The 16,433-nt window shown below is 49.4% G+C and overlaps 1 protein-coding gene across 12 annotated transcripts in view; it reads left to right on the top strand.

The window, feature by feature from the left end:
• Shank2 (SH3 and multiple ankyrin repeat domains 2) overlaps positions 1-16,433 on the top strand; it is a 446,182-nt gene that overhangs the window by 118,188 nt on the left and 311,561 nt on the right. The window lies entirely within an intron of this gene.

Here is a 16,433-nt window from a genome sequence, read left to right on the forward strand (position 1 = left end):
AAGGCAGATGAAAGAGTTTTCTTGTTATATTGTTATATGGGATTAGAGGGTGGAGCCCTTTGTTGGTGACCAGGAACCCTGTAATCCCTGCATTCGGCCTGTTCTAAAGTACCTGCTCAGCCGAGGGACCAGTCAGTGATGATGCCACATGGCACTGGGGTGATAGCATGGTTCTAGAGGCTGTGGTTTGGTGGAAAATGTATAAAGTCTTCCAAGCCAATCTAGGCCCCCTTTCTCCAGGGTTTTGGAATGTCCTTCTTGGTTGAGGGTTCAGTGGGGCCCTGTGCTATTGGTATCATGTATAATTGTTTTGAGAGTAGAGTTGACTTCCTTCTCTAGGGACCTTCCTTTTTGTGGAGTGTCATAAGCAGGGTCCTGAAACATCCAACCGTAGTCTCCTCAGGTGTGTTACACATGGTATAAGCTAGCCTTGGCAAAGCCCACAAGGGACTGAACCTGGACATACACATGCCCATGTGTGGCTGTTCTCTGGGAGTTACTATGTGTAGAGCTAGCCAGGCAGGATTCTGACTAGTCCCCACTAGGAGCTGTGGCCCAGGGTTCCCCTTCCTGTCATCTCAGAAGTGGCCCCAGCATAGTTGACTATATCACTGGTAGTTGTGATCAGTCCAGCCTTCAGCCCTTAGAGGGAAGGCTAAAAACCCTAGCCCTGATATGGGGTTTGTCCCTATATCAGCCTCAGCCTTGAGGGAGAGCATGAACTAAGTTGGTCTGTCTCATCATATTTATACCTAGAAAGACCCAAGAGGTTTAAGAGCCCTGTTTTATGAATGGGTGTAAAGGCCAAATATGAGATGTGTGGTGTGGTGGTGGTGATGTTTATATATGGTGTGTGTATAGTATGTATGGTATATATGGTGTATATATGGTGTGTGTGTGTGTACACATGTTCATGTGCAGGTTCAGTACATATTATCTGCCTTGTATTTTGAGACACGGTCTCACTTGATCTTGAACCTGTGAATTAAGCTGGGCAGCTGTCTACCCCTTAGTGCTGGACTTACAGGCACATGCCACCCTACCCCTGCTTTTTAAAAAGTGGAATCTGTAGATCAAATTGGGACCCTCACATGAGAGTCATCATCTCCCAAGCCCTGAAATATGTATTTCTTGCTGTACATCACAACAGCACAGGGTCTAGAGTCAGGCAAGATTGTGGCAGTCTGAGGGAAAGTATTGTCGGCCCTGCTGGCTGGCAGCCTGCTGTCCCCGCCAAGGGCATGTGGCTGGGGAAACCGCTCATTTCTAAGTCTCTGCTCTCCAAAGTTCTGTGAGTCTTATTTGGGATTCGGGCTCTGCGTTCCCATAGAAACAGGGGAGTTGAAGTTGTATTTCTAGACGAAGGACAGGAGCCCGAACTACCTAAAATGTGACTGGCAGACGATACATATTTATGATGGAAAGAAATCCAGGTTGAATCTGCCATCTTGGCCAGGCCAATTCGCACTACGCTTCAAGTGACAGCCACTTGTGGGTGATGCTGCTTGCAGGTGTTGTGGGAGATGAGACCAAGTCAGGCTGTACCTTCTCCCACTAACAGCACACCAGGCAAACAGGTAGCCAGCAGATAAGCAGACATATACAGTACTGTGTCAGGTCTACTAAATGCAAGAGAAGCAAATCATGGCATAGTGAAATAGAGGCTGGTGTTCTAGATGGCTTCCATGACATCAGAGCAGAGGCCAGAAGAGAGGAAGGGAAGGAAGGAGGGAGGGAGGGAGGGCCCTTTGGGTCTCTGATAGAAGGGGTCTAGAACTTCTGGTTTGTGCAAAGGCCCTGAGGTCAACATGTGCCTGGTGGGCTTTTGGAGCAGCAAGACTGGCCAGCTGGGGAGGGTGCAGAGACCAGCACCTGTGATTGGAAATGAGTAGGCCCATAAGGCTTGGCAAGGGCTTTGGATCTGATTCTGTGTGCATGACCAGCAGAGCAGAAGAAGGTTCTGGATGGAAATCAATCATTCATTGTGAGAGCCAGTCACCATGCCACATGCTCTGCAGTATGGATGAGATCTTAGACCATAGATGAATTGTCTGGGCTATGAGACCCAGCATACATCCTACTGTCAGAGTATGGGACACAAGACAGTGGAATCAGAATTTTAGGAAGTGAGACTCCAGATCCAAGTCCCATTACCTTGTATCTCAAGTGCTCGGTGGACCTGGGAGTCATTCTAGAAGTTGGCACCTATGCTGCTTAATCATGATCAGCAACTTGATCAGGATCTCACACAGGAGACAAATCTCTGGGCATGTCTGAAGCAGCATCTAGATTGGGTTAGAATGGGGAGAACCATCCCATTATCTGGGGTTACAGACTGAACTGAGAGTGATTTGAGCTAATGTTTACCTCTCTCTGCTTCCTGACACAGACACAGTGTGCCAGACACCCTACTCTCCTGCCGCCATGCCTTTCCCATCATGGTGCACTGCATCCCCAATCTGTGAGCCAGATAAACGCCCCTTCCTCAAGTTGTTGTGTCAGGTGTGTCACAGCGATGAGATAAGTAACGAAGACATTACATGTGTACTTACAGATGTCCCCCTCCCTGCTCCCTTCACCTCCTCTCTCATTTCAGCCACCCAGGCCCTTTCCCAAGCACACCAAACACATCCATGTCCCGGAACCGATATGTAATCTGGCACCTTTGTAAGTAGCGCCCACCTGCAGTATCCTATGCCAGCAGGAGCGCCTGAGGCAGACCCATGTTGAGAAAGAGTTGACACCATATACAGTTTCCTGTTTGCATATTAATACTTCACACTGAAAATGGGGACAGATAGTTGAGGATAGCCCATTGGGGAGGGCAGAAGGTGAGAGGAAGACTGGACTACAGAAGCAAAGATGGTGGGAGAGAACAGAGACAACTTGAGACATGGAAGGGACCTTCCAAATTGTTGTGACCTGATATCCTCAGTGTGGCAGGAATGGGTATGGCCTCCTCCATGAGAGGCCGCGTCCAAGGCTCTCCAGAGGAATGCCAGCAAAAAGACAACAGCAGCTGGAGGGAGGTCAAGATCAGTGCAAAGCTGACTGAGGAGTAACTGGGGTCAGGGTCTGAACATGGATTTCCAGAGGAAGAAGAAACACGCAGAGGCCTCTCAGGACAGTGCCCAAAAGGAAGGGCATGAGGCCCAGAGCTCATAAAGATGGCATCCTAAAGGCTTGCAGAGAGACCTCCATTTCAGAGGAAAGTCTTTGCGAACAGCAGGGAAAGCTGTCACCCTTCCCACTTGTACATAGGAGCTGTCCAGTGTGTAATTAGCACACATCCTCACAAGGACCATGCCTGGGACTGCTGTAGGCCACTGTCCCCAATGAGAGACTAGATTGTTACTTAGGGAAAGCCTGAGCTAGGGGAGACCCAGCAGTGGGGGAGGCAGATGGACTTAGGAGCAGCGAGGAAGGAGGTGATCTATCAGGAATGACACTGGACAGAAGGAGCTTGTCTGTGGGTTTCCGTTGGAGGAGCTTGTACCGCACAGTCAACACCTGTCAGAACCCAGCAGTAACTGTAGGCAAGCAGACAGATGTTAAAATATGGCCACTGCTCCCTGGAGGGAGGTCTACTCAATCTACTTACAGGGGACCATCTGCCTGGCTGTGGCAGATGTAGGTAACGCCCCATGGTGATTAACCGAAGCTGGACACACTTGTTTGTGGCTGTGACAAATGAGTGAAGCCCATGAGTTACGTTAACCAGATGTAGCCAAGGAGGACCACCAGCTACTTTTTCTGTATGCTTGGGCAAAAGCCGCATATGAAACATGGTCAGCACAGGTGTAGTGGGTGGGATAGGAATGGGTGGCTTATAACCAGTGTGGAAGATTGGCATCTTTCAACCAGAAATGAAATGATAGTCTTTCACGTCTCCGCTTCCCGCCCGCACATAATCTCATCTGTGTGGCTGAAGAACAGATAGCTTTAGGATCTTCACAGGTGTCTGGGCGGCCACCCCTCTGGCCCAGTCATCTCTGCTGCTCCTCAGCCCTACCCCAGCTTTCCAGAAGGTCTGGGCTCCTGCTCAGTCCTCAGGCATCTCTTGTACCCTGAGAGGAACACCTCAGCCTCTTCAGGTTCCTGGGGTCTCAGAATCACCATGTAATGTCTGTACTATAGTGTTACCCGCATCGGCCCAAATCCAGGTGCCGACACCAAGCCCAGCCCCTAGCCACACTCCTCCTGGACATGGACACATCAAAGTGGGCCACCGGCTTCTTCTGCCTCGTTCCCTGGGCATGGTTCCAACATCCTCACAGCTAAGCCCCTGTGTATCCATGAGCTTCAGTCACTCTCCCTGGCACCACTAAGGACAAGAGCTCTCTTGGGATAAAAGGTCTTTGGGTTAGGTGACTGCTTGAGCACTCAGAGAGGCAGGAGCTCTGCAGCCAAGTGAGACTCCATGCCCCACTCCCACCTGGCCAGGGAAGTTCCTGACTCCCTTCGGACTCACCTCCGAAGAAGCCTACTACTTGCTTTGTACATTTTTTGGGTTATAAATAGTTCTCGACTCAGCCTCTTCATCTGACGCACAGCTGTGTCTTCCATCTCTGTGATCTTGGTGTCCAACCCAAGACCTGGACCCTCAAGGAAAGAGAACTAGGCAGACAGTTACTCAGCGAAGACCTGCCTGCTGACAACTTCATGGAGTTTTTCATGCATACCACTAGGGGGCGGTGAGAGCACAGAGCACCTTGGTACCAGGTGTACAAGAGGAGGGGCTTGTAAAATGCAATTGATGGTGGATTCTTAGCTTGATGGGATTTAGGATCAGCTAGGAAACACCTCTGGATGTGTCTAAGAGGCATTTCAAGAGGGTTTTCCCCTTGTTTTTTTAATTTTTTTTTGTTGTTGTTGTGTGGCACTGTACATAAGGAGGCAGAAATCAGAGTCAGTTCTCTATTTGTAGTCTCTCAACTTATTTCTCGACACAAGTTCTCCCTGAATCTGGAGCTCACAGATCTGGTGAGCCTGGCTGACTAGGGAGCCCCAGGGATTGTCCATCTCCACTACCTAGCACTGCTCGATGAAATGTGTGCATTCCTGCCCTGTGTCTGGTTTTTTACATGAGTTGGGGGAACAGACATGCACAATAGGTTCTTTACCCACTGAGCAATCTCCACAGCAATCTCCACAGAGGTTTAACTACAGAAGCAAGACCCTGAAAGTGAGCAGCACCATCTCACAGGCTGGCATCCAGGGCTGAATAATGAAGAGGACCTGAGCTGAGTACCAGCATTCATCTCTCTGCTTCCCACTATGGGTGTCATGTGATCAGATGCCCCACCATGATGAATGGTACCCTTGAGTTATGAGCCTAAGTTAACCCTTCCCTCACCTTGCTTCAATTTTTTAAAAATATATTTATTTACTTATTTGTGTGTATATATGTGGGTGTGGTGTGGAGGTCAGAGGACAAATCATAGAACTCCTTCCCCTGTGTGGGTCCCCAGGATTGATGGACATCCATCTTGGTGGTGGGCACCTTCATCCACTGAGCCATCTCTCTGGTCTTTAGTTGCTTTTGTAAATTATTTTGTCCCAACATTGAGAAAAGTCATTAATATACCCCTATAGTAGGAGATGATAGAATAAGGCCCTCACTCAGACACCAGATATGTGCCCAGGATCCTGAGGTTCTGTATAATTTGACTGTCACAGGGATGCTGGACACTCCATCTCTACCAAAACCACAGTGTGTCATCAGCTTCAGTCTCTCTCTAGCGGCAGAGGGACCTGTGGGAGACACAAGGTGGCACTTAGGTCCCCATTTCATTCCTGCCTTACAGGCTGACGTGAGATATTGCTTATGAAGGTTAAACATGCAGAGGTCCCAGGTCACCCCAGAGTAGCCAGCCCTTGCTTGACTCTCTGTGTGGCCCACAGAGGACACTCAATGGACCTCAACCTCTTCCTTCCCTGCTTCTCATACTTTCCAGAATGCTCCTGCATGACTTTAACAGACTGGCGGGGGTGCGTTGTGCACCACGGTGAGTGCTGCAGGTTCACTGCACCAACCACCGCACCCAGAACTGGATGCATGGCATCCAGGCAGGAAGCAGAGTGTTGAACATTAGGGCTCACTAGTCTCACTTTCTCCCTTTTGTTTACAGGTCATGAATAAAACCCCTAGGAAGGTGCTGCCCACAGGTAGGGCGGGCCTTCTCACCTCAGTGAACCCGATCCAGAAACTCCCTGGCAGGTGTGCAGAGGTTTCTCTCCATGTGACTATTCTAGACCCTGTCAAGTTGACAGCGGTAAGCACTGAAGAGACACCTCGAGTCTTTGCACACACTAGTGGCATAGCTCTCTGTTAGTTCATGTCCCCAAGAACTAGATAGACTCTTGGGACTGTGGTGGGCAGTGACACTTGCTGTGGGCAGCTGGTCCCTCTGCTTCCTTTGTCCAGAGCAGGTTGTATGCGCCAATAAGATAGACTGAGCCCGATGCTAACACAGCTGTCTGTTTGCGCCCCATCTAGGGCTCATCTTGGGAAGACTTTCATGCCCTCTTAGGAAGATTACTCACTGGGATCTCTGGGGAGTCAGGGAAGCTTTAGGGGTCATGTGGAGGATATGGCACTGGTTCTCTTAATAGAATTTCATGTGCCCCTTCACCATTGCTAGTTTTCCTGGGAGTGCAGAGAGCAGCCACAGGTCTATTACTACCACTTCTGCACACACCCACACACAGCATTGATCCCATTAGTCACTCTGTTAGACCTAGAAGCCTCTGTGAGGAGTCTCTGCCTCTGCCTCCCCAGTCTTGGAGCCTGGAGCAGGGCTCTGGTGGAAAGAGAGATGCTGGGGCTATGGATCCAAATCTTCCTAAAGGAGAGCCACAGGTGACAATGACCCTGCAGGAGAGGTCATGCCAATCAGGAAATCCCAAGACAGCAAGCAACAGTGGCAGCGTCTACTGAGAAAGAATGCAGTTCGCACAGAAGTCCAGTGTTGATGAAGGCACAGAAGGCACATAATTCACCCCGTGTAGGACCATGTGCCACCGCTGTTGCTCCGTCTCTGCTGTCTTGTCTCCACATGGGGGACACCCTGTGATGCTTGTTGTGAGGGCCCTGGCTAGTGCATACTGCTCTTTCAATGTGTACCAACTTAGAAGGAGCTCTTCACACTGGGGAGAATGCTTGCATCTTGGCTGATAATGTAGATAGAAAAAAAATTTTAAATCCATTGCTTCAAAACTATTTGATAAAAAAAGCTGGGGGTAGGGTGTCATGTACTTGTAATCCAAAGACTGGGGAGGCAGAGGCAGGACGATTCCTAGGGCTCCATGTCTTGCCAGCTTAACATACTTAGTGAGTTCCAGACTATGAGAGGCCTTTAAAAAGAGTGCTAGAGCAAAGCGATGGCTCACTGGTTAAGAGCACCAGCTGCCCTTGGCAGAGGACCTGGGTTCAGTTCCCAGCATCCGTACATCAGCTCACAACTGTCTGTAACTCCAGCTCTAGCAGATCAGATGTCTCTCACACACACACACACACACATGCACAGAGAGAGAGAGAGAAAGAGAGAGAGAGAGAGAGAGAGAGAGAGAGAGAGAGAGAGAGAGAGAGAGAGAGAGAGAGAGAGGAGGGGGAGAAACATTACACATAAAAATATGAATGTCTGCCACCTGAGGAAAGACATTGTCCTCTAAGGTCTATGTGTACGTGCACACATGTACATGTACCCTACACACCTGCACCTCCACACAAGCATACACACATAGGTCTTCAATAGTGCATGAGATGGTCTTAGCTTGTGAATCTTCCCCATTTTTATTAACATTTTGAGAATATGTCTCAGAGGTTTGGTATTTAAGAAATGGTATTTATTCAAGAGAGAGAAATCTCAGCCAGCCATGACATTAATAAGGACAAATTGATCTCAATTAGTGAGAGATAACAGCACTGGGATTAGGAGGGGTCTGTTCCCTGCTGGCTTCAGGGACAAAGGATAGTCCCTAGAGGATATGAATTTCAGGACATCTGTGACCCATACCTTCAAGTAATTCTGCACTTTATTTGAAGCTCTTCACAGAACATGAGCAGCAGCTGACAATACAAGTTCGCACCATGGGAGAACTCCTACCAGGAGCGGGGTGCGCACCTCTCATCCCAGCCTTTAGGAGGCAGAAGCAGAGGTTGTGTAACTTTGAGGTCAGCCTAGTCTATATAGCTGGTTCCAGGCTGGCAAGAGTGTCACAAAACAAGTTTCCAAGGTGGGGGAAAATGGCTCAGCTAATACAGTACTTGCCTCAAGCATGAGGACCTGTGTTGGAGCCTCAGCACCCACATGAGACACCAGGAGGGGTGGCTCATACTTAGAATCCCAGTGCTAGGGAGGTAGAGACAGAAGGAGCCCTGGGGCTTCCTGACTGGCCAGCCTTGCCTGATCAGTGAGGTCCAGGTCCCTGGATGTGATGGTTTGAATGGGAAATGTCTCCCCAGTCTGTTCAAGCTTGCAACACTTGGTCCCCAGCTGGGGGTGCTATTGGGGGAGGTTTAGGAGGAGCAGCCTTGCACACCATTAGGAGTAGACTTTGAGGGTCTATGGCCTTCCAGCTCACTCTCCCTGCTCCAGCCTTACAGTTAAAAGATATGAACTCTCAGCTTCCTGCCCTTGCCACCATGCTTGCCGCTTTCTGCCGTGCCTCTGTCAAGATCCATAAGCCGAAATAAACTCTTCCTTTTATAAATTGCCTCGGCCATGTTCTGTCACAGCAACGGAAAAGCAGCTAAGATGCAGGGAGGGACCCTATCTCCAAAAGCAAGCTCTGTGGCTCCTAAGGAATGACAAAGTTATCCTCTGGCCTCCACATGCACACTCATGAATGCATGCACATGCATGCGCACACGCACGCACACACATACCCTTACAAATAGAAACATGTACACACACCTAAACGGGCACAGAAGTTGCTCCTTCAAAAATCAAAGAGCACCCATAACAACTCCTGCTCCCAATTTTATGGGCATTGACACACAATCCAGCTGCTTTCTGGGAAAGGCGTCATTCGGGGTGAATCCAATTTATTCATCTGTGAAGTATAGTTGGCTCCTCAGCTCGGACCTGGCACAGACAATGTGTGTTTGTTGGCTACATGAGTGGAAAATAGTAAGTTGGCATCTAAGCTCTGGAGATGACTTGATTTCAAGGCAACAGTTTTAGCCTGTGCTTTTCACCCAGGGTGGTACTGCAGGGACTGGAAGCACAGTCAGGGACATTGTAAAGGAGGCCCCTGGCCCCTGGTGATACATCCCTAAGGATCCTCAGGGCCTGGCTGCCTCTACCATGGTTTTTACTTCATTCTTAGAGAGACAGATTCTCCTGAGCCGGCCCTGCCCTCAGTTCAGGAGCTGGTGGTCTGAGGCCTGACTGGGAGAAACAGTTCAGGTCTGTGTGAAGCAGACCCCTGGGTTCCTAGGAGTTGTCTGACGTGTTGGTGGCGTGGGTCTCCTGAGGCCTGGATGCCTTCTCTGTTTGTTTCCCTGACAGGAATGTCAGGTGCCACTGGCAGTGCTGAAGACCCCATAGCCCCTTTGCTTCTCTTTCAGAGAGGACTCACAACCAGGGTAAGGTGGGGGCGTGTCAAGATAAAAGCAGTGGGTCTGGAAATTGATATTTCCTGCAGCTCCAGTCAGAGGTGACACAGACGGGTGCTTCCTCCAGACCTCAGATGGATGGCTTTAGGGTCTACGGAGCCAGTCCCTGCCACACGAGGAGCAGAGTGTTTTTCTCAGAGCAGAGTGTTTTTCTCCAGGGAGATATCTGCACAACCATACCTCTTCCAAGCACACCCCAGTTTGGGTTGAATATGATGTCTCTACCTGTCGCCAGGGGAAGTTGCGGTGCCGACGTCGTAGGAAAGGAAGGGCTTCTGAAGATTGCTGTTGAAGATTGCTCAGAGTCTCTTTTAGGAGTTCCTTCAGAACATTTGTTATGCTAATTTTGGACTGCCAGGAATGATGCAGGCGTGAAGTGGATGGTGTTTTTCATTCTTTTTGTAAAACATTATAAGGGTGATTTTTCACTCCAGAAATGTAACAAACATAACGGAGTTGTTGATAACAAGAATCCATGCAAGGAAGATGGCCTGGGGTTGGGATGTGGCTCATGCTTGCCCAGGATGTCACAGGCTCTGTCCCTAACACAGCACAAACTGGGTATGCTGTCACATGCGTGCCATCCCCAAATTCAGGAAGCAGAGGTAGGAGGACCAGAAGTTCAAGGCTGTCTTCTCATACAAAGAGAGTTTGGGGCCAGCCTGGCCCACCTGAGACTATCTCAGACCAATCAAAAGAAAACAAAAATAGACATTCGAGTAACAGGTAAACACTTGGAAAGCAGCAGACCTCACTGGCGGAGAGAAAGGAAGGCAGGCTCCTGCCGTCAACCTGGAGGCAAGGAAGGCCTTTCAGAGTTGTGCCTCCTCTTGGTATAACATGTCTTTGCCATTGAGACATCTTCTCTCCATTTGAGCGAGCGGCTCACCCTGCTGACCCACTGACGTCGCAGGAATAGCGGGTAGAGTTAGATGGATACATGTCTTGTCAGTTGCCCTTGTCCTGATGTGGCATGGCTACCCAGCGGTCTTGGGCCTGGGATGAGGGGAGGTGATTCACTTCCCTGTGGTGTCCCAGCTTTATCAAGGTGTCTCCCATTTCACTGCTCAATGGCCTAGGGCCATCATGGTGTCAGAGCCATACGTACACATCCAAAAAAGAAAAAAAAAATCTTAGCCAGGTATCATAGCAGGAAGATCAAGAGTTCAAGACCATCCTTGGACTGTTCTAGACGCTTCACAGGTGAATCCCACCACCCGTGGCCATGTTAGACAGCTTCGCTATATTTAACAAACCTATATTTACAAAGGGGATAGGTTGGGTTGACTCATAGCGTAGGGGCTGGAAAGGCCAACAGAAGCTGTCTGTATGCTTTGCTCTGTGTTGAAAGGCTGAGGAAGTGAGAGTCTAACTTCAGCAGAGGTTGGTGGCTGCGGCAGCAACAGCAGTGATAGACAAATCCAGAAAAGAAAGAAGAGAAAAGGAGAATGGAAGGGAGGGGAGGGGAGTGAAGGAGAAGAAAGGAGAGGAAAAGAGAAGAGAGGGAAGAGAGGCATAGGGCACCTGCCTTTTCCTTAGACCTCTTGATATTGGGACTTCTTGGTGTTTCCTGCTGAGGATGCCACCCAAGTTGAGGAAGCGGGAGTCTTCCCCACTCAGCTCACCATTTCTGGAAATATCCTCACAGACACACCCAGAGGTGTTTCTCTTAAGTGAATCTAAATCCAGTCAAGTTGAAATGAAAAGTAACCATCATAGTGAGGAACCGGAGCTTGAAGAGATGGTGGCGGGGCAGCCTGCAACCCTAGCACTTGGGAGGTGGGGGCAGGCAGGGCAGGCAGGCATTCAGGGTTACTCTCTGCTATGCAATGGGGGGTGGCCTGGGTGGTGACGGGAAAGTGTAGCTGGAATGACATCAAGGCAGTGTGCTTTTAACTGATGCCCCGTTACTCTGTGCAGATTTGCGTGGTAACAGATAGCTCCATACTTCCAGTGGCTTCACGGACTTGGTAGTGATGTCCCCGAGTTGGCTGTAGCTTTTCTGCAGAGGTGCAGAGTGCAGGCAGGCAGGCAGTAGGGAAGAGAAGGAGACCCTGGGAGTCCGAGCACATAGACAGGACTGCCTCGTGGTGGCTGTAATTAAGAGATTTCCTGTGTGCCTAAAGTGCAGAGCAGCCATTGCTGTGACCTGTGGCATCTAAGCCACAGTGGCCACACACAGAGAGTGTGGCTTGGAAATTCCATAGTCAGTTCGTCCCACTTGCATATTGCAGTGTGACACTGTTGACTTAATTGGATTAACACACACCCTCATTGAGGCACACCTTTGGGCATGTCTTGAGCAAGTTGATACCCAGGTATCTTCATACTGTTCTGCAGACAAGGTCTCTGGCCATCACACAGGCATCGAGTGTACCCGGTTGAGCATGGACGCCAGTTCTTGATGTCACTCTGGGAATGATGAAAGAGATAATAAAGCCTCGCTCACACCAGTTCCATGGAACTCAGGGCTCCTCCAGCCCTCTGCGCCTGTGTATTCTCCGGGAGAACTGTAGAACAGCATAGCTGGGTTCTGATCCATTCACTGTGGTGTCTGCCCACCCTCGCAGGGGAGTCCTGCATAACTTCGGAGTCACTCTGTCCCAATCTTCAGGGTGTACCTCATGACTGACTCCTCTCTCTCTGGCCCAAGCTCAGTACGTGTTGCAGGGGTTGAAGAAGACATTGTCTTAGGTCAGGTCACAAGGATTGCCTACTCTTGTCAGTGCATGAGCCTGACACTTCTGTCTAGTCTTCTTTTATCTTCCTTTCCTTGGTTCTGGCTCTGCCCCTGGGTCCTGTTGGAGGGAAACGACTCCTCCCAAGGGAGACCCAGCCCTCAGCCATCTTTCTTTCTCTTCTCCAGGCCTCCTGTTCTAGATAGATGCAAGACGGAGGCTCTTGCCACATCATTCCCCAGGAAGCCCTTTCTTGGGGTGAGGTTGCCTTGGCAACCATACTCTGCAACCCTCCTTTGGTGCCTCGTGGGCCCGTGGAGTCTATTCCTTCCTGAATCAACCTTCACAGGTTGACCTGAAGTGGCCTCCTATCAGTCAGAGTCTCTCCTTCAGGACATCGGGAATGCTGTTCTAGTGGACACGTGTGGCCCTGGCTTCTCTCCATAGACAGAAGGGCCTAATAGCAAGGCCATTACTTAACCAGGTTTCAGGCAGGTTGTTTAAAATAGGCCTTCTATTAACTTGAATTCTCTAGAAAAGCAGCAAGGCTTAAAATATATCAACATGCATTTATAAGCAGGTGTACACTTTTGACAAAGAACATTGACTCCACTTTATAGATTTCTTTGATTATTTATGTGTATGTGTTTATACATTTATGCACATGCACTGAGCTGCACATCCAGAAGAGGGCATTGGATCCTCTGGAACTGGAATTACAGATAGTTGTGAGGCACTATATGGGTGCTGAGAACTGAACTCCGGTCCTCTGGAAGAGTAGCCCATGCCGGAGAGCAGTCTCCCCAGCTCCTTGGCCTGCTTTAAAGGAAATGAAAACAACAATACAACAACAACAACAACAAGACCTGTTTATTCTGAATTAAATATAAGTGATTTGGAACATGGATTTGGGTTGCCTTGAGTGACACACTCTACTGCGGAAACAGTTATGACCTTCATAGCCACAGAACAAGGGAGTTGTAAGTTGATACATTTGACAAGTGTGTCAGTGGAGGGTCAGGAGGGGACATCCTCTGTAGCTCTGATCTTACCTTATGACATTCCATCCTTCGGGTTGGTGGAGGAAAAACTCTGCTCTGCTCGGTGATGTACTTACCTCAGAGCCATGAGAACATTGGGTTGGATACAGAGGTCAAAAGTAAATGACTGTCAAAGAGCCTGCGTAGCCAAGGTGATCTTGGCTCTCAGAGGACAACATTCTCACTCTGCACAGTCTTTGTCCTTCGACAAGGTCAGGATTCAGGATTTTGCTATAGATATGATGCAGGTTCTTCAGAGAAGGCCAAGGTGAGGTGGGGTAGATGGAGTGATAGGACAGGAGTGGGGGAGAGAGATTTACTACAAGAGCGTCAGCTCCTGTGATTTCAGGTGCTGGGGAGTTCACCTCCCACAGTCCTGAGCTGGAACCTTAAGAGAGAATGTGGTAGGACTTCCAGGCCAAGGGTAGGAGAGAAGCAGTCCATTTGGACTAAAGCTACCAGGCTGAATGGACCCCTAACCATTCCGAAATCTTGTTCTGTCCAGGGCCCCTGGGATTGGATACTCCCCCGCCCCACCCCACCCCCACCACTTGGAGAGAGCCATCTGCTTTAGGGTTACATTGAAATGCTAATCTGGTCCAAGCTTACTGAACAGCCATAGATAATCTTGGCAGCTCAATAAAGCTCTGGTGGCAGGCCTGGCCGATCACCTCCCCTCCCCCAAACTTTACCAGGGTCTTTGTGGTTCTGGTCTCCATGTCCACGTGACCTGAATGCTGCCGTTTGCTTGACCCCTCAGAAAAGGGCCACTGTTGCTCCTCCAGGGAACTAGCTATCTTGGATTCTCTTCCCAACATGAGCCAGCAAGCTTCCTCACCTGTCAGCTGCATGGAACCCCTACCCTGCTCAATGCCTCAGCCTCTGAGAACAGGGTCTCCCACACCTCCCACAGTTCTCAAATCCACAGCATCAGGCAGAGAAGTGACCGTAAGGTCAGGGCAGCAGGAACAGTATCAGTGTCATCTCTTAAGTGTGAGTCTACTCTGGAGCAGGAATGCATTAGAAATCCCCATGAATATTCAAAGACATTCAGAATTAACTCCGCTCAGGGATTATTTATTTGAACACTGTAGGAAGCGTCATTGTTTATAAAATAGATAGGAGAGAAGCCTTTGTCTCTGTGTTTCTTTTGAGCCTTCTTATAGGACTGAATTCTTTTCCTTTCAACACAGAAGGCAGCAGAGAGCATTGAACTCTGCAAGTGGGAAGGGAGAAGCCAGGAGATTGTGGGCCTGCTGCTTTGGAGACTTTATGAGGACCACTCCTCAACCCCCAGCTTCCCCAGATTCCAGATTGGGAGCTGGTGAATCTGCCTTCCCACCTTTTCTCAAAAACAAAAAGAACAATACAAAACAAAGGGCAGTAAAAGCTAATGGGGGTGGAGACTCAAGGAACGGAGGCCTGTGACTACACCTGCTTCTCCTACCAGGTTTTAAGTTTCTGGGTTCAGTTTCCTTTTGATAGAAGGTGAATGAGTGGGAGCAGCCAGTACTAGAGGATCATTCTAGAACATGTTATTCCTTTGTTTGACTTTCAGGGGGCCTCTTCAGCTACCAGGTACAACATTTGTAAACATGAAAAGCCCCTTCCTTACTTTGGGTCAACAGTAATAAAAATGCATGTGTTTCTCATTTCGGAGTCGGCAGAGCAAGACTTGCTTAAAACAGAACGCTGGCAACACAGGGTGTATTTGGAACCACACCGGACTCATGTTGAGGGTTCTGGAAACAACCTAACATGTGTAACTTCACCTTGGTTCTCCCACCCACCCATCACTCCGGTGGTGCAGACATCAGGAGCTGGGCTTTGTGTGCTAGATGGATGGGGGTGGGGAAGGGATGGTGGGAGGCAGGGAGGGGCTCCCTGACCTTGTAGGCTCTAATGGGGGACACTATCTTTCCACAGAATGTTGAGTCTGGGGTAGGGGATGCTGAGGTGGACCCCAGCTCCTTGTCAGGGATCCCTTTTGCAAAGATCAAAGAAGACTTCCTTGTGGCAACAACTCATGAGGCCCAGAGTCAGAAAGAAAAGTACACTGGGTCAGATGCCCGATGTCACGTCCAACCTCTGTAAGCCAGAACCTCCACAGAAAACAAAGTGGTCCTCAGGGATCATGCAGGCCACCCTTCTGTCCCTCTCACGTCTGCTTAGAGGTGGCTTGGTGGCACTCCACTGCCCACCCCAACCCCTGGCAAAGCCACATAATGGAGCTATTTCAGAGATAGGATCAGTGCTGAAACCTCTCCCCGCTTCCCCCTCTCCTCTTCCCCCTCTATTCCTGGCTAGAAGTGGTAAACCCTGGCCTGTTTCTTAATGGATAAAGCAAGGCCAATCAGGGGGTTTGGTGGGGCTTACTTGAAACAATTGTAGATGGTAACAGCCGCCCTTGGCCTTGGCATCTGGTGGCACTGGGACAAAGGGAAGTGTGAAAAGAGAGGGGCTCAGAGCCCTGTGGCTTCATAGCCTCTCATTAGGCCCCATCTCCTAACACATGATTGGAGATTAAGTTTCTGACATGGTCTTTGGGGGCTAGGAACTTGTGTCACAGGGACTGTGGCTTGTGTCACAGGTCACATCATATGATGATTCGGGCGTCTGGCGTAATCCCCTGAGTTTCTCCTACTGTGTTAGACCCTCTGAACTTTTTGGTTTGTATTCAGTTTTTGCTTTTTATTTTTAATTTTTTTTTCAAAAATTGTAACACGTATTTAGTGTGTGTGTGTGTGTGTGTGTGCGCGCGCGCACACACACATGTGTGTACATGTGTGTACATGCACAGGTATGGAGAACAGAAAACTTGAGCAGTTGGTTCTCTCCTCCCTGTGGGCCCCAGGGATGAACCTCAGTTGTCCGGCTTGGCAGCAGTCCCTTAACCACTGAGCCATCTTGCTGCCTCTGTTTTCCCTTTTATTGAGACAGAGCGCACTCTGTGACCCAGGCTGACATGGGATTTGCTATGTAGCTCGTGCTGGCCTCACACTCCCAGCAGTCCTCCCGCCTTAGCCTACCAGCACTGGGATTGACCTTGTGAGCTGCCACATCCCACTGAAAGTTGTTTTTTTTTTTTTTTTA

This window comes from Mastomys coucha, unplaced genomic scaffold (genome assembly GCF_008632895.1).
Source record: "Mastomys coucha isolate ucsf_1 unplaced genomic scaffold, UCSF_Mcou_1 pScaffold21, whole genome shotgun sequence".
Classification (NCBI taxonomy): domain Eukaryota; kingdom Metazoa; phylum Chordata; class Mammalia; order Rodentia; family Muridae; genus Mastomys; species Mastomys coucha.